General features: G+C 49.2%; 1 protein-coding gene and 1 pseudogene across 39 annotated transcripts in view; one reads left to right on the top strand and one right to left on the bottom strand.

The window, feature by feature from the left end:
* Nucleotides 1-23,162, bottom strand: part of CACNA1C (calcium voltage-gated channel subunit alpha1 C) — a 735,043-nt gene that overhangs the window by 484,402 nt on the left and 227,479 nt on the right. The gene's annotated exons all lie outside the window — the stretch shown is intronic.
* On the top strand, nt 1,314-1,641 carry LOC123389638 (annotated as a pseudogene).

Genomic DNA, 23,162 nt, shown 5'->3' with positions numbered 1-23,162 from the left:
TTGTAGACATTATTGCTTATGCCACCTTCTTGGTAGTAGCATGTTGCTTCCCTGACCTGATGGTCTGAAGGGTCCAGAGGCACGTGTGTCTCGCTTTAAACAGCATGCAGTGTGCAAGTCAAGTCACTTTCTAAATACACCCATAGGTACTCCAGGATAAAAACGCTAACTACTCCTCTTCAGGAACCCTCTGATGATTTTTATCTGCGTGGAAAAAAACAAAAAACAAAACTTTTGTAGTACAAATAGGCTTTCTAGCCTTCTGTGATGGGGCACTTACAGATACAAGGCATCTCCTTATGGAGAAGAGAAGTCTACCTGGATAGCGGGCAGCGGGGGACTGTGTCAGACACATGCCTTCATCTCCGGGGCCTGGAGCATTCTCAGGGCCTGTGGCCCGTTATCCAGGAGCCTCAGCTTGCCCTCTGCTTACAGAGAAGACAAAAGAGCTCGTCCTATACTCACAAAACATGTTTGGATCAAATGAAGGGTGTAAGGATGGTGTCAGATGGGACGTTTTCCCACGTGAAGCAAGATCCCTTCCTCTTCTCTGCCGTGGCTGCCGAAACCGTTGTGCCTTCCCAGATGAAGAAGGCTGGCAAGGCTCTGGTGTGCTTTCCAAGGACCAAGGAGAGAACTGAAATTCTCCTACTCCCAAAATAATTCTCATGCTGTTAATAAGTGCTTGGAATGTCTTAAATGATTCAAGAGATGACTTAAAATATGAAATATCTAATATTCATGCTGGCTATAAATGACTGCTATCTAGGTCTTTAGTTCTTGGGCGAGTTTTAACAGGGAGAGAAGCTTGAAAGTGCACAATAGCACTGATTCTCTGGAAGGCAAGGAGTCCAAGCACCATGAAAGTAGGGAAAAGACATGAAATGAGACATAAGGCATTACAGGCGTGCTCAGCTAAACTGGCTATGGGACGCAGGGCAGGTCCCTCCCAGCAGGAGCCTCAGTTTCCCTATTTGTAAAATGGAAATTTTGAGCTGCATGTTCTTAAAGGCCTTCTGACTCTAAAGTCCTGTCAGCCAACCCAATGATCAAAAGCAGGGACTCCACCTTGTCCAGCTCAGGCAAGGAGAAGCAGAGGCCCAAGATCAACAATGAGTCATTTCTGTAATCATTGTAACTTAAAAGAGAAAAACAACACATATTTTTACATATGACAAGAGATTCAAAAAATATAAATGGTTAGTATCACCTTTCCTCAGTTGCTGCGAGGGCGCTCGGTTTTTCTGAGGGAGCTAAGGCCACACTGGGGTGAGGTGCTCGCTCTATCCACAGACCAGCAGCGTGCCCACACCATGGCCTCCTTCTCGGAGTAAGCCTCCATCTACTTGGCCCTCATCCTGCCTAACAATGAGGTGACAGTCACGGAAGATAAGATCAATGTCCTCACTAAAGCAGTGGGTTAACATGTGGAATATTTCTGGCCAGGCTTGTCTGCGGGGGCCCAGGCCAATGTCAACATCAAGATCCTCAGCAGCAAGGTAGAGGCTAGGGGGATCTACACCAGCAGGAGATCCCGCTCCCCCCTCCACAGCTACCCCAACTGAGGAGAAGGAGCTAGAAACAAAGGAAGAAGAATCGGAAGAGTTTGGTGATGACATAGGCTTTGGTCCTTTTGACTAAATGTGTTCAGTAAAAAGCTGAACTCTTGGGGCACTTTGGGCTGCTCCGCTGGTTAAGCGGCCGCCTTCTTGATTTCTGCTCAGGTCATGATCTCAGGCTTATGGGCTCGAGCCTGCATCCTCACTGGGCTCCGTGCTTAGCGGGGAGTCTTCTTGTCCCTCCGCCCCTCTCCTTGCTCCTGCTCTCTCTCTCACTCATAAATGAATAAATCTTAAAAACAAAAACACTGAACTCTTCAACTAAATAAATGGGTGGACAGTACTCTCTGAGTCCAGGAAGACTGATGGATGAAGCTGACATCACTGGCTCCCCAAAAGCCATTGTTCCTTCTGCCTGGCTGGAAAGGCCCAGATTCTGTTTGGTTGTGTCCCCCTCTTCCCATCATGGAGGGAAGCCCTAATTCATCTCAACGGGTCAACATAATCTCAATCTCCTGGCTAAAGGGACATTTGACCAACTCTTGGCCAATGAGACATGGCAGAGTCTGCTGGACACTTCTGGGAAAACTTCCTTGCTCCTAAGAGACACCCAGGGGAGAGAGGCCTCCAGTCCCCTGGGCTGTCTGAAATGGCTGTGGCCGTCTTATGACGTTAGGGGAGCTCTCTGCGGATGGAGCTGCCACGTTGAAGATGACCGAGCAGGAGGGACCAGAAGGATCCACACCTCAGGAGATGACAGGCATGATGTGGTGAAGGAACAAACTGGAGACACCTGGCAGAGGTCAGAGGGGACAAACTCCCAGCAAGTATCGGGAGAAATGCCTTTATGCAGCCAATACTTAATTTACAAGAGCTAAAATACTTCCTTCGGGAAAATTTTAGAAAAGAGTTTTAAGTGGTAGCTTATGATATATGCTTAAGAACATTTAAGAGTACCTCAAAATTCGTCCCTCATTGTGAAAACTAAGAATCACATAAAATAAATGTGCTGCTCTGCACGTCACCTTCTGATGGCCTTGTCAAAATGAATGCCAGCCCCAGCAGCCAGGTCGGCAGGGCTGAGCCGGCAGGTCCTCTGTCCTTTCCCCTTCATTCCAGGACCCCTTGTCTGACCCCCCCGCCCCAACAGAGAGCCCCACCCTCGTGCTTCGGGAGATCTGCGGAGTAGAAAATGAAGACTTTCTATCAAAGACGCTGTACGATTTCACCTTTTCTACCAAGTTCAGTTTGATTTCTGTTTCTTTTTTCTTTTTTTTTTTAATAAAGATTTTTATTTATTTATTTAACAGAGAGAGATCACAAGTAGGCAGAGAGGCAAACAGAGAGAGAGGAAGGGAAGCAGGCTCCCTGCTGAGCAGAGAGCCCAATGCAGGGCTTAATCCCAGGACCCCAGGATCATGACCTGAGCTGAAGGCAGAGGTTTAACCCACTGAGCCACCCAGGTGCCCCAATTTCTGTTTCTTAAACCTGAAGTCTTCATAATTCGGTAATGGGGGAACTCAGTGACGCCACGAGCACCTTCCAGGCACATACAGGGCCTATAGTATCTGGAGTCCTAAGGAATCGTGAAATGGGGAGTCATCCTCGTGCCTGAGGAACACGTCCAGTAGCCTCGGAGGGGAGGCCTTTGGTTCGGTGGAGAGCAGCATACCTTGAGGCTTCCTCAGAAGCCACTTCCTTGGGGGAAGGGAGAGGAGGCAGGGAGACAGCCAGACAGCTCCCCAGCTGCCTTCAAAGATGCTTTTGGCTGAACTGCCGTATCAGAGTGTTTTGTCCTAAAGGATGAAGGCACAAACACCAGCACTTTCCTTCCTGAGGGTGCCCTACCCACCTGCCTCAGCCGTGGGTGCGCGCCTGCGCAGCCTGGAAAGGTAACTCGGGGTCCTCTCCAGGCCGTGGCCAGCACTCAAATGTCAAGGCCATCCCACCCTCTGGGGCAGGCAAACCACATAATGACAGGAGATCATTTCCATACAAGGGCCTTCCGGTGGTGAAAATTCATTTAGGAGGAAATAAATTTGAATTGAATTTACTAAAGCCAGAAAACATAAATCAGGGAACATTCCTAATGAAACTGCAGCATGGTTTGGAAACGATCTTCAAGTTGCATTTCAAGATACAGGTTTGTTTCTGCACTGAGCTGATCACTCGGGTGGCGATTTACGGAAGCCCGGGTCCTACTAACGGGTCCTCAGAGTGTCAGATTTTGAAAATAATAAAAATGCAGTTCAGTTTGGTGCTTCTGGTTTAAAAATTAGTCACCCTCCAGTTTGGTCCTATTCAATCACTGCTTTAAATGTAGGAAAACTTCAGTTATCTGAATGTTTTTGGAGGAAGAGGCAGGAGGAAAGTCTTCTCTAAATTGATGAAAAAAATCCAAATGGTTGATTTTAGAAAAATGGTTCTAGTACTTGTAGTATTGAACATATAATAAGCTAAGATTTAAATGAACACTAATAAGTAAAATTGAGTTAGTCACTGAAAAATTACAATCCATAATAAGCCTTTATTACATAATAATGAATTACATTATATCACTGAGTCTTAATTTTTTAAGTCAATGGGAAACACAGTCTGTGTCAGAATTCCTGGGGTACAATTTGAATATAAGTTACACAGCATTCAGGATTTAATTGGGCATTTCCAATGGTCAGTGAGTAGCTTTAGTAAATGCACAATGCAGGGAAGCAGGAGAGGGAAAGAGGGGAAGAAGGAAGAGCGAGAGGAGGAAAGAGGACGACAGGGAGAAGAAGGGAGGTCAGAAGGGAAGGAGGGAGGGGGAGAGTGGAGTTGGAAGGGAAGAAAGGGAAAGAGAGAGGCGGAGAGAGGCGGAGAGAGGCGGAGAGAGGGGATCCACCCAGGGAAGAACAAATAAATTCTTAAGTTGGGAATCTCCACTTACATGCCTTGGTAGAGAAAAGCAGCCCAGAGAGTGGAGGGATTTAAATTTCCAAGAGCATAGTGTGCCCGGTCTGGGCTGTACTGAGGGACCTTACGGCCTGCAGTCTCCTTGTTGTGACAGCCTTAGCGTCCATCTTAGAAGAACATGACGGTGCCCCTGGAGGAAGGGGTGCTTTGGGCCAGCCAGTGCCCGGCAGAAAGCCACCTCTCTGTGTACTGGTGGGCATGGGACTGCTGACCTGGAAAGGACCAGAAGCTGTTCTTCTGGGTGGGCCCGGCCCATCCATTCTGAACCAGAAGGTAAGCCGCCAATGGCTTCTGTCCTGCTCAAAACTACAGAAGCCCTTGAGTCTTCCCTGCCTGCAACCCACCTTGCTCCTATCGGCTCGGGACCGGCTGGTCCACATGATATTTAGAACAGAAGACCCAGAAAGAAATGCTGACAGGAGACCCTAAGGGCTACCCATACAAGAACCTCAACAGTACTGCTCTCCTCGCTGCTTCCCCGACCGAGAACCACCATCTCCAGGAACCTCTTGCTCCTTCCTCACTTCCCTCTTATCAGAGTCAAGATTCATCAGACATCCTGCTTTTACACTTCAGTGCAAATGTGTTTATGTTCTGGCTGGGACTGCTGACGGCCTTTCAAACTTGGTTCAAGACAAAGAGTCTATAAGTGCAATTCTATACTCCTGATTTGCATAAATATTATTTTCTGTTATGATTCATGGTAATAGGGAGTGTTTCGGCTGTGGTGTGGGTTAAGCAGGCCAGCCTGGAAATCTAAATGGCATTTACAATTTTCTACTTTTAAAACGCCAACCTAACAATGAATAAAGGAGCAGTTCAAAAACTGGGGACTGTCTATAAATGATTTGGGGGTGAAAAACTCAACATCTCTTACCAATGGGACTCCATGCAGACTTTCCCTACATCTAAGCTAGGAAATCTCGATTATCCTTTATCCAGGTTTATCAACTGAGAAGTAGCAAAGAACCCTGGATTCATTAATTCCTGCTAAGAGGGTGGTTAACTGTAGAGTGAGCTAGCAAATCACAGGTGTTTGGGGTAGATGGACAAGAGGAGTTTCCTGAAGCAACAGGAGGGCTCTGGACTCCTTGTCCTGACTATACTGCATTCAGTCAGGCTGCAGATGAGCCATCAGAAGAGACGCTGAAAGAGTCTTCTTACTAGTTCCATATTCAAAAGAAAGCCCTACTCTAGCACTGCCTGCTCTTGCAGACACAAGTACCACGGAGGGCACAGCTGGGGGCCCACCTAATCTGAATTCTCTGGGAGCTTGGGCCATATGGCCTCCAAGGTCTCTCTCTTCTAAGGGCTGGGAGCCCCACAGACACAGAATGAAGGGGTGAGCTAAGTGGTGCTGGGGACCCCTGCTAACCTGTCGCACAAGTTTCTGAGTTCAGGGCTAAAAGGAGGACCCTTACCAACTTGACATTCATTATCTCCAGCAGGCTTGGACTGCAGTGTAGAAAATCGATGGATAGTCCCGTGGCTCCCTAAGCACTACATCCCCATTCAGTTTCAGAAGTTAGCCCATCACCCCCTGCCCCTTACTCTCACCTCTACCTCCATTTCCTGTGGTAATGGTTTCATACCTTTGGCACTAACTCTGTTCATTCACTTTGTCTGAGAATAGAAAACATTTTGATAGAAGGCAAATTTTTCTTGTGACAACAATGTTTCCCAAAGGAAGCTGGCTCTGAAATGACAGAGATGTCAAATCGCAGACACGTGTAGCTGGTAACAGTCTGAAGCACATCTAAACCAATCTCATCTTTACCAAGGGGGAAACTGAGGCCCAGAGTGGCAGCAACAGTGGCACAACCACGATCCCAAGCACTGTGCTCCCTGCTGCCCATGGGAAACCATGACTTCCTAGTTCTGAGTCCCTGCCTGCACAGGGAGGGACTCACCCTGGTTCCGCTCTCAGCCATGTGATCAGGGCAGACTTGAGGACCCCCCAAGGCTTTGATATCTGCACACCCACTCTTCGTGAGTTGCTGTCTGGACTGCATGACAAAGGTATATACAACACAGAGCACAGTGCCAGGCACGTAATGACCACTACCATCATCCCTGCTAGTATCAGCAACTTAAAAACACACACATACATCTCTTCTTCCATTAAGGGGAGTGTATTTGGTTCATTTGCAAGACATCAGAACATATTCTCTGTTTTGGTAACTTGGAACTTTTCTACCAGATCACATCATAGCCAAAAAGACATCTTGGTCAGTGTTTCCTCTTGGGAATAAAGTGTCCCTAAGTGTCCTCACAGGACCTTTGTTTGGAAAGTGCTCCTACTTTCCCCAGGGGTAGAATTTTCAGATATCCCAGTGTAGGATGCAGGGTAGACCCAGAGGAGCCTGAGGGCAAGAAGCACAGGGACACTTTCCACGGGTGTTCAATGGCAGGGTCAGGATACAGGGAACAAGTGTGCCTGCGTGGGAAAAAGCAAGAGAGTCAGAGTGGGCCTTAGTGTTCACGGGCAAGAAAGTTCAGCAAATAGATGAGGCCCCAAACTCCTCCAATCACTGAAACATGGCATTCATAATGGGAAGAAAATGAGAATATCACAGAGCAGGAAAGGGGAAGGGGGGAAAAAACCGGCCAAGAAGCCCCAAAAGTGGCAAAGTGTGTCAATGAAAAGGATTTCTCAGGAAATTTCTAAGAGAAGGAACTGTCTGTGGACAGAAAGGGAGAAACGAAGCTTACCAGCACGTATGAAAAATGACTGAGGAATTCCAGTTGTCTGAAAGTTCAACATAAGTAAACAATGTGATGTGGAAGGAGAAAGGAGGAGGAAGAGGAGGAGGGAGGGGCAAGAAGGGAGAGCAGTGGGAGGGTGGAGGGAGGGACGAGGAGAAGGAAGAAGGGGGGAGGGGAGAGGAGGAGGACCAGGAGGAGGGGGGAGGAAAAGGGGAGGACAAGGAGGGAGAGGGGGTGGACAAAGAGAAGGAAGGGGGGTGGGGAGAGAAGAGAACAGGGAGGAGGGAGAGGGGGAGGAGGGAGAGGGAGAGGACCAGGAGGAGGGAGAGGGAGAGGAGGAGAGCAGGGAGGAGGGGAGAGGAGGGAGGAGGAGGAGGAAGGCAACTGGTAATCTCAGGCTACACTGATGAAAAGGAGCTGCCCTCAAGGAAGCAATAGCCTCTTGTCCCCGGGCCCGGCAGAGCTGGGGAACTGTGGGTCAAAGGCAAACAGCAGAGTTCGGATGAGGTGGCCAGCGTGGGGGGAGAGGGTGCAGGGAAGCAGATGGTCAGCCTAAGGGAGGATGACCAAGAAGCATGGGGCTGCGGTCTTTGGTATCAACAAGGATGTCCCAAGGAAGAGAGAATACATTTTCTCCCCTCCAGATGGCAAAATGAAGAGCAGCCCGTAGAAGATAAAGGAAGGCTGCTCTAAGACAAATCTTTCTTGCGCCATTGCAGATATCTCCCAAATGGATTTCCATCCCCAGAGGTGTCCGGCAGAGGCTGGATGGCCCAAAGACTTGTCAAGTTCTAGACAGGAGAAGGACCGCCTGCTGGCGGGGCCCGGGACCCCACACCTCTGGGAGACTGCAGCCCTGCCAGACACTGCCAACTGCCCCCCTGGCCCGCAGCCTTCTTCCTCTACCTCTTAAAGAGCAGTGAAGGTGCAGGGCTCTCAAAACCAGCAGCCTGCTAGAGGAGTACACTGATCCCTCCAGCTTCCAGCTTGGTCAGCCACCCCCCCTGGAGGATGTGTAACGCAAACCAGCTCGTCAGGTAACAAGTTTTCATGGATCCTGCAGGCGGGGCCGGTAGGCAGCAGCCTGCATGCCTGGGAGGAGAAGGCGACCTGCTACCCTCCTTGCAGGTGTGGGGTCCTAGAGCCACAAGCCCGCTTCTCCTGCAGGCGCTCTGCAAATTTAAACCCACTTGGAGCCACATCGTGAATCTTAGTAAAAAGATTTCTGCTGAAACAGACAGCTACTTAAAAATGTTCTCCTCCCATTTATATCTAATGTGCTAAGTTCTGACTTCTGAATACAGAGGATAAAGGCCCATCTCCTTGGGTAAAAGCAAAGCATGAAGCTACGGGGTCCCACTCCTCCTCTGCGTCTCCATCTCTCCCCGGAGTGCTGCGTCACTGACCACACTGCACTGTGCCTTCGAGTACCCTGTGACTCTGAGGGCGGGCGGGAAAGGACAGGACGGCTGTGTTTTAATTGAGGATCTACTATGTGCCAGGCACCACAGGACACATTTTTATCAATTATCTTATTTCTCTCAACAACCTTGCAATTGTTGTGGCAACAGTCCTGTTTAACTCATAGTGAAATTGTATCTAAGAGAAAGAAAAAGTAACTTAAAACAAAAATGGGCCCCATCTACTTCCACCTTGAAAGCAATGGGGAAATGAATCTCTCTACCACCTCTTTTCCCTTGTCCAAGAAGGTGGGGTCAGACCCCTCTTCGATCGCCCACTACGTGGGAAGGAACGTAAGCAGATGTGCAGAAGGCGGCTCTGGGCTGAGTTCAGGGATAGGGACTAGATAGAGCCAAACTGCTCTGCATATAAAAATGGGGAGAGTGTGTTCAAGCAGTCTGGGAGCAGAAAAGGGGGAGAAGCAGAAAGGGCAAGAAATATATTAAAACCCTAAGGCCTGTGTAGGCAAAAATAGCTGAAGGGCCAAGCACAGAAATTTCAAACATTCAATATTCACATTACAATGATGTGAACTCTCTTGAGCTTCCCAAAACCTGAGTACAGGCTGATATACTCACAAAAACCTTGTGTGAGACTGGAAAGAGAGAGAGAGAGAGAATGTAAATCAAAGGGGAACACGTCCCCGTCAGGGTTTGTCCAAAGCAGGGAGAAGGGCATGGTCAGAGAGAGTGGTGGACACTGGAGACAGAGGGGACTGGGTCACGAAGTCCCTAGGTGATGGTCACAATCTGGGAGGGGGCATGGGATGAAGGGCTGAAGCTGACACCTGGGACACACACGGACCAGGTTTGAGGTCTTATCACTGCTAATTGTGGGCCGATCTTTTAAATCCAGCTCCAGCTGAAGCCACATCCAACTTACTTCCACTTCCTTGCCCTGAAATCCTCTTCTCACAACGCTGCTCCCTCCAGGCATCCAGCACGCAGCATCTTCACCAACCAAACCCTGCGCACCCTTAGGACGCCCCTCTCCTGGAACTGCACACTCTTCCCAGAGTGAGGGAGTTGCTCCTTGCACTGAACAGACCACTGATGTTCACCAAACCTGTTTCTCCTCCACGTGAGGACAGAACCAGACCCCATCTCCCAGAACTGCATTCAAGCCAATGGAACACGCAGGAGATGGTGAGAGCCACCTCTGGGCCTGGACCTTAAAACTTTGAGTGCAAACCTCCATTCCTTTCCTTATCTCTCATCTGCCAGCCAGATTCAGGGAATCTCATCTGCCCCGGGGGGTGGCACGGCCTCAAAACAGAAGAACCCTGGGTCCCTGAGTGTCCCCTGTCACCACCCTGCCAGTCTAAGTTGGACTGTGATGTGAGAAATAAGCCTTTATCCTGGTAAGCCACCGACAGCTGGGCGGTATTCGTTACAGCAAACAGGTATTCCGACAAATACCCTTTCTCAAGGCTGCCACGAAATTCCTTCCCCTCTATGCCATCCTCCTTGCTGACCAGGTTATATTCCAATTTTCCACAAAAACATCTGCTTTTTCACTCTGCTGGCCTCCTCAAGGAAAGGAGCTGTATTATTCTCGTTCTATGTTTTTCACACGTAGGACACAGAGTTTATTTATGTCCTCACTGAGCTTGTACAGAAGAAGGAAAAAGAAGAATGGTAGATCCCAGCTGAACTCAATATCCAGCTGGGTCTGTATTATCCTGAACATTTTTAATTAAACAACAACAACAACAACACCAGCCCAGCTCTAGGACCAGCTCAGCCCTGGATGAAGGAAATGGAAGGGCCAGAAAACATGGCCGGGATCAGGAAGCTGACTGCTGATGAAAATTTCCTCTCTTCTGCTAGGTTCCCATTATGCAGGCATACCTTGAAATGACAAAAACCTTACCCTAGGAGAGTACGTTACGGGCTGGCAGGAATGTTTCACCGTGCTCCATCCTACAGTATTTTGAAATCTTTTGTTTAAATCGATTGGCAATGTTTAAACACACCATTTCACACAGCAGTACAATATTACTAATGAGGCAATAAGGAGTAAGACAGTGTCATTTTATGGTAATGCATCAGACACAAAGAAGCCCTCCCTCTTTCAAATAAATCTAAGATTTTACATAATCTCATTTTTAGTATAGGAAGGAGATTCCTTTCCATTAACAAAGAGTGGGCTCTGGTTAGATGTGCCACTCGCTTAATAGAGAAAGGCTAGGCATGACCCCAAAGATGCTTGTCCCGGGTTTCGCCAAAAACCTGTGCTCAACCTTGAAGCACTGGCTTTCCCCTTGATCAGAGGCGGCCACATCCGGGCCTCCTTTGTTCTCCTGTATCAGTGATCTCGAGGGATCTGTTTTCTTTTCCTGCAGTAAACCTCTTCATGTCTTTCTGAGAGGGTTTTTCTTTTTTCCTTCTTTAAATATCACTAGTTATCAGAGCTCTCAATGAGTATGTCACGTTAATGGAGCCTGTCACAATTTCATGACGCTTTATTTTCATTTTTCTTACACCAGGGAAACCTCTGTGGTTGAAGATAGTCAAATGTTCCTTCCTTTCCCTCTCCCTACAGGTTCCCACTCAACTTGCTGATAGTTTTCCAGTTGGAAAGTGGCGCTTGGGAAGCTAGGCAAGAGAGCCAGAGCCCAGCCTCAGTCCCTACCTAGGAGGCCAGGGTGTCCCCACACAGCAGAGTCTCTTTCTGTTTCTACAGGCCAGGCCCTTCCTATGTGTCTGGGTGAGCCAGGCCCCCGGCCTAGAGGGGGTTTTCTCCAGTCTCTTTGTACAAACTCAACTCTTGTCACCCAAGTCATTTCCCCACTCTGCCCCTCTGGGGCCCAACATTGGCACCTCTGTCACGGCTACATCCAGCACGGGTCTCTTCTCTGGAGCAGGGGGCAGACTCCAGCATCTACACCGTAGTCGTACCAAGATCCTAGCCAAGGCCTCTGGAAGGGCCAGCATTTCCCACGTCTCTAACTCCTAACTTCTGAAAATCGGAACTGGTTACTATAATCACACTTAGAATTTATACCCTCCTGGGGTGTCTGGGTGGCTCAGTGGGTTAAAGCCTCTGCCTTCGGCTCAGGTCATGATCCCAGTGTCCTGGGATCAAACCCCACATCGGGCTGTCTGCTCCACAGAGAGCCTGCTTCCTCCTCTCTCTCTCTCTCTCTCTCTCTCTGCCTGCCTCTCTGCCTACTTGTGATCTCTGTCTGTCAAATAAATAAATAAAATCTTTTAAAAAATAAATAAATAAAAAATAAAAATTAAAGAATTTCTACCCTCCTTTCTGCCAAAGGATCTGAGGTAACTGATTTAAAGTCATCCGATCAGGACAGTTAGAGATTTTCTACATTGCTCACGGAACACGACCTATATTTTAGAGTTATAAACGCAATGCCAAAGAGGAGACCAGAGGACATAAGAACCTGGTATAATTTAAGCCTAGAAGGTAAGTATCAGTTCACTGAAGGAGTCTCCTTCTTGCTCTCTTTCTCTCTGGAGATGGGAGGTAGGAAGGGACAAAGGGACAGAAGGACTGTGTCTGCCGAGCACAGGGGTTCAGTGCCTATGCCCTACCAGCTTTTCATCATCCCACACAAACACTTGGAAATTAAAAACAAAAAGAAAAAATGTAGGGTGAATCCAAAATATAGAAGAAACTGCGAAATCAAAATGGATATTTAATTCAACATCCACAAAATTTAACACTGTGTCAGCCAGTCAAATGTAACTGAACACACAGAGTTATCTGTCTGCATAACAGAGTTTCTCTCCTAAGACCAAAATGAATAATGTATTCTTAATAAATTCAACATTATAAAAAATACCACCATTGTTTCCAACTTGGTTACAGTGAAAATATCCTACACTTCAGGAGGTTTGTGGGCACATTTTAAGATGTCTGATATGCTGACTTATGGGTGGGGTGACTGACTATCAGAGGGCTCCAGGCCTTGGGAAGCCTCACACAACCCTGGGAAGATGGAAGTTAGGACACCACGTGGCCCCTAGTTATTGTTTTTCTTTTAATTCTGAGTGAAAAGACTTGCTCATGGGCTGCTTATTCTATTGGGGTATTTGCTTTTTTTCTGATAGCTGTTATTTCAGCCAGGGTTTCAAGGAGAGGCTGCTCCAAGTTGTTGCTCTTCCCACCGGGGCTGGAGCACCTCCATGGGCACCCTCCTGCCATCATGCAGAGGGAACAGCTTAGTCCCTCTGAGGGGTCAGTAGATCTGGCCCTGAGATCAGGACATGTCAGGGGCCTTAGGACCTCGGGCCTCCTACTGTAACCATGAGGAAAGGTAGCACCAGCACAAAATCTGCCTTTGCTTTTTTAGTTGCCGCCCTTTAGAGAAGGTAAATGGAACACTAAAAGGCAGAGATCCCACCCTCTGCAGACACTGCTTCTGCTCCCTTCAGCCACACCTGCCTCTCTCCATGCTGCCCTACTATCAGGCCTGTTGGTCACTAACACACATGCCCCCCAAATAGTGGGTCCCCTCACACCTATCTGACACATCAGCACTTTACTCTGTAAGATGGCAGACATCCCAAAAGCCCCCAGAAGTCAATCACTAAGCCACAACTCAGATGCCCTGCTCGGGAAGAGGCTACGGCTCCAGTTCCTATGAGCCCACCCTGTCCTTCATGGCCTCAACATCTCTCTACCCACCACCATCTCATCTCAATTCCAAACGCACAATCATTTTCTGGTTCCCTGGCCATTCCTTTGGCTCAAGACGGAGTGGTGCTATGAGGAACACAACTCCTCAGAGAGGTGGCCAGCAAGGCTAGGAGAGTGCTGGATTTGAATTCTGACCCTGTGGATTTGCATCCAGGCTCCACCCCCTGAAGTTGTGTAGTGCAACCGTAGGCAGTCGCTGAAGCTCACTGAGCCTCAGTTTCCCCTTCTTTAGGATGCAGAAAAGAATATGTGCTCACAGACTCACTGCCTAGGAAAAGCTCTAGAAACTCACAGTGGTGCACAGATGTAAGATAGGCTTTCACAGTGAGTCTGTGTGCCCAGCTGCTGGCAAGAAGAAAGCCAGAACCATGGCAGAGGTTGGGGAGGAAGGGGGCAAAAAAGGGCTGGGGGGAACTCACAGCCAGTTTGGGGAAAGAGGACCGCTTGGGATCCAATGGAAGAGAAGAAAGCAGTGTAATATATGTTTACAGTGACCTGAGGTCAGAGTCCTGGCTCTTCCTTGCTACCCACAAGCCCAATTCTGAGCACCTGTTTGGGTTATATAAAATGAGGATAATGATAGCCCCCTCAGGGGACTGTGATAGAAATTGAAGGAGGTCATGTTAAATGACTTAGCACAGTACTTGGCACACAGCAATTGCTCCAGAAGTCCTATTATTATTAAATGGATATCTACATTAAGACTGTACTTGAGAGAGTGGTAAGTACTTGACCCCGGGCATGAATTGTGGACAAGTCAGGGATCAATAAATCCATAAGCAATGTCACCGCAGGCGCTTCCTGGCCACCCTCGCCTGCTCTCAGTGCTTCTCTCCCTGTGGTCTCCCTCTCTCTGCCTGCCTGCTGCCCACTGTCTTGCTGTATCTCGGGCTCCGTTCTTCTCTCACACTCTTTCTGTCTCCAGCTCAGTCTCGAGCTCTCTCGGCCTCTGACCTCTAATATTCTTTGTCTTTTTCTTCCTTGCTTCGTTCATTTAATAATAAATAGCTCAGTAAAGCAAACTTCTGTCCGAGCAGAAGGTACATTTTCTCCCTGGAAGGTGCCCTCACTCCAGTGGTGGCCGTCCCTGGGCCCCCCGCCCCCAGCCAGCTGTCGGGCTCTCCACAGATGCTTGCTCCCAGAGCGGGGCAAGGAGGGGGCATCTCACCTCACCTAGTTCCCTGGGCCCTGCCACAGCAAGAGCCTGACTTTAGTCCCGCATGGGTACCAGAGCCGAGCGGACCCATCACACAGCTGCAGACCAGGGGCCCCGGGAAGGAAACCCGCCACCGCGTGCCGCTGACTCTTGCTGTGCTCGGCTACTCAGCCCCACTGGAGGGAAGGGAGACCTTCCTTGCCACCATCCAATTCTAATCAGGCCGGGGCCGGGCAGGCTTCCCATAAAGATGAGAGGCCTGAAACGCAGCTCACCGAAACCACAGCCCGCAGTGGGAGCAGCTGCTGACGTGAATCTGGCCACGGCCTCCTTGGAGAAGGGGCCTGGGGAAGGCACTCAAGAGAGAAGCCAGGCTGTGGCTGGGAAGCCACCGGTGGCCTAGCTGGGAAACCTGTCAGGCCACCAGTGTTTGCTGGGCTCTCTTCACAGGAGGCCCACAAGGATGGCCCTAATGTTGTGGGAAATCTAGGCTGGTCACAAGGACAGGAGGAGGAAGACATGGTCCACGAGGAAAGGTGGCTGAGGATGCACAGCAGCTTCTGCCTGGGGCCACACAAGCAGGGCCTCAGGGCAGAGCCAGAGGCCTGGCCAAGGGACAGCCCCGTGGACAGGACAGGCCCTTGTGCAGGCTCAAGGCCTCCCGGCAAGGCCCTGAAGGCGTGTGGGGATGCGGGGTAGAGAGTGGTGGAAACTGGGGGCAGAGGAGGCACTGCGGGCGGGAGGAAGAACCGCCTGCCCCCGCTGCTGCTGGCCTCCCTCCCTTTGTCTCTCGACCGCACCTGCCAGCCACACACAGATACAGAGCGAGACTCACCAGCGGTGACGTGGGAGCGATAAAAACCAGCGAGGTAGCAACGTGAGAGAGACAGCTTGGAGGGTGTCAGTGGAGACATCTGCACCTTCACAGGGCTTGGCAGTGGGCACGGTGAATGAGCTGTACCCGGCCAGGCGGCAGCAGCCACGTCAGAGGGAGATTCCTGGTCAACCCCACCTTCCCGCCCCAAATTCACCTCCAGATCCCTTTCCATACAACTTGAACCCCAGGTTAAAGGCAAATAACCATGGAACAGGAAGCATCTTCAGTGATTTCTATTACTATTCATAATTAAGATCCTGGTGCCAAGAGGATTTTGTGAGGACGATGAAGCCACCAGACCGCCAAAGGAGAAAGCAGTTGAGAAAACAAGACTCTCGTCTGCTTTGTCACGTGGCCTGTGCACCTGTTCTCCTCACCAGAAGGAGAGCTCCAGGAAAGCAGGACTGAGCCTTGGTCCTCACTGTACTTCCAGTGCCCGTGATGGCGCCTGGTGCACGGTGGACAAGCAGGAGGCAAGTGTGGAAGGAACGAATGCACGACTACAAGCTATGCAGAGAAATACAGCTCTCACTGACTGTTTCTGATTCTACATACGGCCGCGTGGCAGAGGGTTCTGTATGAGGCAAATCACCTCTCACATCGATGTGGTCTGTGTTTAGCTCTGACAGGAGACAGCAAAGGCACGGGGACCCCAAAGCTGACGCCAAAGACTACAAACTAACATGAGCCTAGTTCAAATGATCAGGTGTCACCCACCTGCTTCTGTGACCAGAAGCAGCTGCGAACTTCTGTCCTTGCAGTGGGAAACTTGAGGGCTTCCCAGGGGAAGTCAGAGTTCCCACCACAGCTCATGGAGCATCTTAGGAGACTCACCAAGAATACAGAAAATCAGGCAGAAAGTCCAAGTCTCCTAAGCTCTGAAGGCCTGTTGAAAAACAAGTCCCCTCAGCTGCCAAACAGAGAGCCAACATTCCTCTCCTACCTGCTTTTGCCATCCCACACCTGAAAACCCTCTGGAATAACAACATCCCGGCGCTGGTGCCCATTCGCCTTGCCAGGAAACCAGAGGCTACGGGCAGTGGAGGATGGGATGGAGAAAAGAGAAAAGGGGACTCGTGGCGGAAAAGATTGGGCCAATTAGGAAAAATTGCAAAAGCTTTCAGACCACGCAGAGGCTGGCTGTCCTGCACACACACCACAATCCCTGTCTCTCTCTCACTTGGATGGCTGTAATTCATAACAGACTTTACGTTTACGGGAACCAGACGGAAACAATTTCCATGTCAACTTTTTAGGCCCGTTACAACCAAGTGTCTCAAGAACCTCTGGAGACAGAAGTGAAGAGGCACCCCAACCGCTTGCCTACCTGCCAGAAAGTCAGGCCACCAACCACCTGTTCCTACTGCCAAAGGAATCTCTGGAACGAGGGGGAGGAGAGCCCAGCCCTGGTGGCCTTGGAGGCCGGCTCAGGTCCCAAGTTTGTGTTCTCCAGCCCACACTCTGTGCCAGCAAGCACACAGCACACAAGAACTAGCCTTAATTTTTGTGGGATCATGAAGCACTTTGAGGATCTGATGAAAATGAGGGGGCCTTTCTCTGGAAAACTGTACACGTGTGTACGCAGGCATGTACATGTGTGCATGCGTGCACACGCTTCTGTATGTATTTCCAGTACGTCTCCAAACCTAAGCCTCAGGACCACTTGGGCAACCTCTCAGATTATGGTGCAGCCCCTTCCTATACTCACCAGCATAGAATCTCTAGAGAAAGTGTCCCAAAGTTTGTATTGAAGAAACCATTCCTGGGCTTATCATATCCCGCTGGGCACCAATCTGTGAGAGGAGTTCAGGAACCACTGCCTTAAGGACTCACAGACATCAAGTTCAGGATCTCTGGCCCCACCCTTCACCCTTGCCAAGGTCAGGAGACAAGGGAACTTTCCTTTATTGAGCCAGACATGATGTCAGGTTAGTTTCCCTAAATTAACTCATTTAACTTCACTTTCACAGAAATTGTGTGAAGGAAGCAGTATTTTGCTTTTTATATAGGTGGAAAGACAGAAGCTCCAGAAAGTTAAGGAACTTGCCCACGAGATGGCATGTGGCGGGTTGAAGACCAATACTCATACCTGCCTGACTTTTTACAAGGATGACACCATCAAAAGCGCCTGAGGAACATCCGGGTAAGTGCCCCTCCCACGTGCCACCCAGGGCCCTGGGTGCAGCTTTTTCCCAACGCTCCTCGTACTTATGTTGTCGGCTTGCTTGCTTCACTGTCTCCTCACACGGGAGAAACACGAGGGCACAACTGAGTCACCTTTGAATCTCCAGCCCCAGGACCTTTCTGGCCCATAGGAGACATGAGACAAGTATTTCCTGGACACACTAAACAGAGAAAAGAAGGGAGTGTGCAGGTGACCTGACCACTTCTCCCTCTAAAAACTCCACTAGGGAAGCCACCTCCCCAGAATGACCTGAGATTTTGTGCCCTCAGTATGGTGACAATGACCCCCCACATGGTTTGCCAATAGGCAAAGGACCGATACCTTCACCAACATGAATAGGTTTCGATCTCAGGTAGTGTAGGAGAAAAGAGGAGAAAGATGTGGGGAAGGCCCAGGGGAGAAGGACTGGCAGGGGCAGCAGCAAAGGAAAGCCATGAAGACCTGCACCCCAGGAGTATGGATCCCGTCACCGCAGCACGCCCTGCTTCCATGCAGGGGTCGCTTTCCCCTACCTCCCTGCTCACACAATGTCAGAGTGGTTCTCACTGGGGAGGTTGTGAAAGATGACTCGGGTTCCGTCATGGATACTCTTCTGTAGACAGAAACTCACACGTCAGACGGCCAGTCCTCCCAATGCCAAAACTCCCTCTCCAACATCGCAGACAGTCCTCCAGCCTCTGCTGGGATGCTTGTGGGGATGGAGAACACGGGACCTCTTGATGTGTTCTAGTCCTGAACAGCTCTTTGCAGAACCCACAGCATCTGCCTACTGTCTTGAGTTCTAACATCAGCAAGAAAACCACAGTCAGTTTACTCCCTCTTTGCACAACCCCCGACGATACGTCTTCTGGCCTCAGTCCTATGGCTGTTCCTTATGGGCCCTGGGCAAAGCCTCCCTTGCAATCCGCTACTTAGGCTTCAGTGTTCACATCTATAAAGTGATAACAACGACAAAACCAACCCTGTGGGGTTACTGTGGGGATCTGACAAGCTGTAATTAAGTGCTACCATGTACATAAGCTCTCTCGGCCTACAGTAACTCTCTTTCTTCCCCCACTCTACAGCCTAAGCACTAACCATCTCTGAATGCAGCTTGGGACGGTGCCAAAGTTTTAGCAGCCCCAATCATACAAGAATAAGATACACACCTGGACCATTTTCCCGGGCCCTGTTCTCTGGTCTGCTCTCCCCGATCGTGTCTTTGAACAATTGAGTTTAAGAGCCTAGATATCAGAGCCCAGCATTCTCCCATTTGCTTCAGTCACCCTGCCAGTCTATCGTGCTGTTGATCTTAACTGAATCCCCACACGAAGGTCCACATGCTGCTGCTCCCAGCGGCCCCTCCGTTTATATCTCACAGACTCTAAATAACAAGGGTGAGCTCCAAAATTTCAGCTTAAGCTGAGAGGCTGGGGGCCTTCCTCTTTGAGATTAGTTCAGCTCCACATTTTATAGAAGAAACCAAGGTGCAAAGGGGTGAGCTGGTTTATGGGAAACCAAAGAGGTAGTACTGACCACTGTAACCACCGTCTTGGCTGAGCCCCTCCAGTCTGCGGGTACAAGCACAGGAATGGGTCTCCTCATAGCGGCCCTCCCAGCCAGCATCCTGGACCCCAGAGGGCAGGGCCCAAGCCCGCAGCCTTTACCTCCATGTGCTCTGCATGCAACGATGTCCCAGACACACAGTAGGTGTGTAGTACACAAATTTTTGTGTAGTAAATGAACACGTGATCTCATTTGACATCACAAAAGCCTTCACTTAAAAGATAGTAAAAACTAGGCTTCGAGAGACTCAGGCATCCACTCAAGGTCCCCAGCTGCTTCTGGGAAGTGCTATGATCAGGACCAGTTTGCCTCACTCTAAAGCCAGCCTTCTTAACCCCTCACTTTGCTGCAAAAATGTTCCAGTATGCAATACTCTGGACATTCAGGGGAATGCTTTCTGCATGACATCTGAGAGCTTATCCACTGCAATCACATGCCCCAAACTTATATCTAAACAAGAGAAATGGGAAAAGACTACCAAGACTAAAATATCTTTGAGCAGAGAAGATCCTTTAGCCTCTCCTCCCAAAGTGACTCACTCTCTGGTTCCATTCTCCCACTGACTCATCCTGCCAGGACATTTGCTTCCTCTGAAGGGAGAAGGGCTCCATGCCAGGCTTGCCAGTACTCAGGCCTGCTGGGCTTCCTAGCAGATGCCAGCTCCAGGGAGAAACAAGAACTGGAGCTTCTGTATCTTAACGCTCTCCCCTCCGGTTGATGCTTCTACTTCTCTAGGCCCTTCGCCCTTTGCCAGGTGCCAGAAAAGAGGGATGCCAGGGGTGATCTCCGAGTATGCTTAAGAGGATGGGGTGTTTCTGTGTGTGCAGACACGCGGGTGGGTGCTTATACCTGTATGTTTGTTTACCTAAAATAGAGTCTTCGTTCATTCATATCTCTATCAAATACTTAAGCTCATGGTGGATAATAATGGAAGTTACAGGCACCATGAGCAAAGGCTCTGAGTAAGGCCTGCTCAGGAAGCAGCAGGTGAACCCACCTGCTAAAATAAAAGCTTATATCAAAGAGTGGAGAAAGAAGGGCGGAGCCTTGAAGATCAAGTATAAAAAGCTCTAATTTCTCCAGTTAGACAAAGAGAAACCATGAGAGTTTCCTTCTTTGCAAAGGAAGTAGACTCAGAAGACCAGTCTAGCAGTGATGTGTCCAACGGTTCAGAGGGTGAAGAACCAAAGGAAGGAAGGCAAAAGCTCTTCCTGAAAGAGGACTCATATCAAATAAGTGTAGAACAAGGGTACTTTTATTTAACTACTGAATACTCGTTGGTGATCCTTATGGTGAAACTCTGATTGTTCCTTTTGAACCTACTGACTTACTCTTTGCTCATTCTGTCTAATTTCCAACTTTACTAATGTCCGTTGCTTCTTCTGGATGTCTTTACTGCTGAATCACTTCCAATTTGTGAATTCAGGTCTGGAGCCAATATTCTAGCAGCATTCCATTAATTACGATAACATTCTAAAGCAACACCATGGGCCTGGGTCAACCTTTGGAATGCAGAGCCCAGAGTTTTTGCATCAATTACTAATCATGCATTCAGTGGGGCAATGGGCTGGATGACCTCAGAGGCCCTTCTAACCTTAAAGAGTTTATGGGTCCAAGGTGCTGACTTCACTGATAAGTTTGCATTTTTTCCCTTCATCAGACAGCTCCCTGGGTCAAAAATCTGGCACAAACCACGAGTTCACTAACCTGCCATCAGTAAGCCCAGGGAATGCTTCATCTTTGGCAACACATCGAACACTTACTTCTGTAAAGACCATGGACACTTGGAGATACAAGAGGACACTCAGATTATAATAAAAGACTTTGGATTTCAAGTCTTCAACATTCATTTTAATGACTTATTTAATGAATTCATTCATTAGACAAGCTTTAGGAAAAAAATTTTAAAAACAAGCTTTAGGTATTTCTGACCACAGTAAAGACCCCCATCACTTCTATCTTTTTGTTTTCCTCTCAAGTCCTGTGCAATTCATCTGAAAAAACAAGCACACCCATAGGTCCAAAAATCTGGTACTCAAGCAGCCCCAAAGTCTCCCTGGTAGGAACCAGGTAATGAAGAAAGTTGCCAAGACTGCCCAGGGACCAGGAAAGAAGGGCATTTCCTAGGAGCTAAGACATGTTCACAGCCTTTTGTGACAACCTGGAAGAGGGCCAGACTCTGGGTCTTAGCATCCAGCTCCCTAGACACAGATGCTATGACACCACAGGACAACCGTTTGGATGCTTTCTCAAGACCATGTGGATCCGGCTGCTCTGCAGCCCATCTTCCCCCTCGGAACACCAATTCTGAGTTAGACTATCTGCAACAAGCAGGGCTCAGGCCTCCTACGGGGATTTTTAAGAGTAACAGCTACGGGTGCATGACCCTTGCAGATAGTAAACTCTGAAGCATTCCCTTCCCTTCCCACCAGCCTCTGGCTCCTTAAGAAGCCTCCTGGGATGAAGGCTCCGTGTCCTTCCCTGTCACATTGCTGGGTTTTGGCCACCACCAAGGACTGGCATCCATTCGAAATGTTTTGCCCCTCCCCCAGCAACCAACTTTCCTTTCAGTAAGAGGCAGAGAGCCCATTCCAAGTGACGAAGTCCTTTCGTTGGAGACTCTGCTCCCCTCATTACGTCCTTCTTTATTCTCTAGAACCTGCACCTTGAGGCACCTTGCAGGGCAAGAGGCCCGGCCTCCTCCCACCTCCTCACCTTCCCCTGGCATTCCTCACCCTCTTGGTAGGCCTGTGGGCAAAAATCTCAGAAGGTTACAGAGAATCACCTGAAATGATGACAGAGAATAAGGAGAAGGGACGCTTGCAAGCTTTCTTTGAGGCAAGACGTGCTTGAACTAGATTCAGTTGCAATTTGTTTTTAATTTAAAAAGTCACGGTTTAAGTTGACATTGAGCGTCTCCGAGGCTGCTTTCATGGCTCACACAAGCCCAGAGGAGAAGATGAGAGAGGCAACAGCTCCTTGACAGGCATTCGAGCCGCTTGTATTGTATCCTCTCCTGGTTGCTAAGCACCCAGAAATTCCTCACAGCCTACGACAGGCAGGAGTTACAGGCAAAGACAGATGCTCGTCCACGAAAAGGCTCTCTGGATGCTGAGCCGGCGGCGGGGAGGAGAAGGTGTGCTCCACACTGACTGGGAACTCTGGAGGGGAAGGGTGCCCAGCTGATGTGTAGCCGAAGTCATCAGGCACCTCTGAGTGAGGCGGCCCCTCGCCGGGCTTAAAGGTGTGCCCCTGGCTAGAGGGTTGATCTTTGCCACCACACATGTGGACCTAGCTCTAGAATCATCAGACACCTCCACTGGTAGCAAACACCAGTTCCTCAGAGGTAGTGAAAATGTTCCAATAGGCTTGTAACTAAGAATAAAAGAACATGGATCAAGCGGTGGCATGGCCCCCCAGGTATCATAATTTTAGAATGGGATAGAATTCGATTTCCCTGGGATGAGGGACATAGAGTTGTTCTGTGTGGAGTCTGGGGGAGGAAGGTTTCTACCCTGGGATTTTATGTTATGATGTGCTCAGCAGTGCCAAGAAAAATGCTAAACTTGGGAATTTAAAAGGATAGTCTAAGAGGCAGCATCTCCTGTAGTCCAACCACTACCCAGATGCAGAGTTCCCCTCCAAACAGAGGAAACCCCTTGTGTCCCCCTTGCCAGTACCAGCTGACAAGGAAAGAAGCTTTTTATTTTTAAGCCTAAACTCAGTTCCACCCTTACCCAACTACTCCAACAGGAGTCCCATCATATGCCTCTGCTCAAAATCCTTTAGTGGCGGGTGCCTGGGTGGCTCAGTGGGTTAAGCCGCTGCCTTCGGCTCAGGTCATGATCTCAGGGTCCTGGGATCGAGTCCCGCATCGGGCTCTCTGCTCAGCGGAGAGCCTGCTTCCCTTCCTCTCTCTCTGCCTGTCTCTCTGCCCACTTGTGATCTCTCTCTGTCAAATAAATAAATAAAATCTTTAAAAAAAAAATCCTTTAGTGGCTGCCCTGCTTATTCAAGGGAAAACCCCACATTCTTAAAATGATCCACAATGTCCTACATGGC

Source organism: Mustela putorius, unplaced genomic scaffold (assembly GCF_011764305.1).
Source record: "Mustela putorius furo isolate JIRA1106 unplaced genomic scaffold, ASM1176430v1.1 tig00003988_pilon_pilon_pilon, whole genome shotgun sequence".
NCBI classification, from domain to species: domain Eukaryota; kingdom Metazoa; phylum Chordata; class Mammalia; order Carnivora; family Mustelidae; genus Mustela; species Mustela putorius.
The sequence above is the reverse complement of the archived record's forward strand: the minus strand, read 5'-3'. Positions and strand labels throughout refer to the sequence as shown.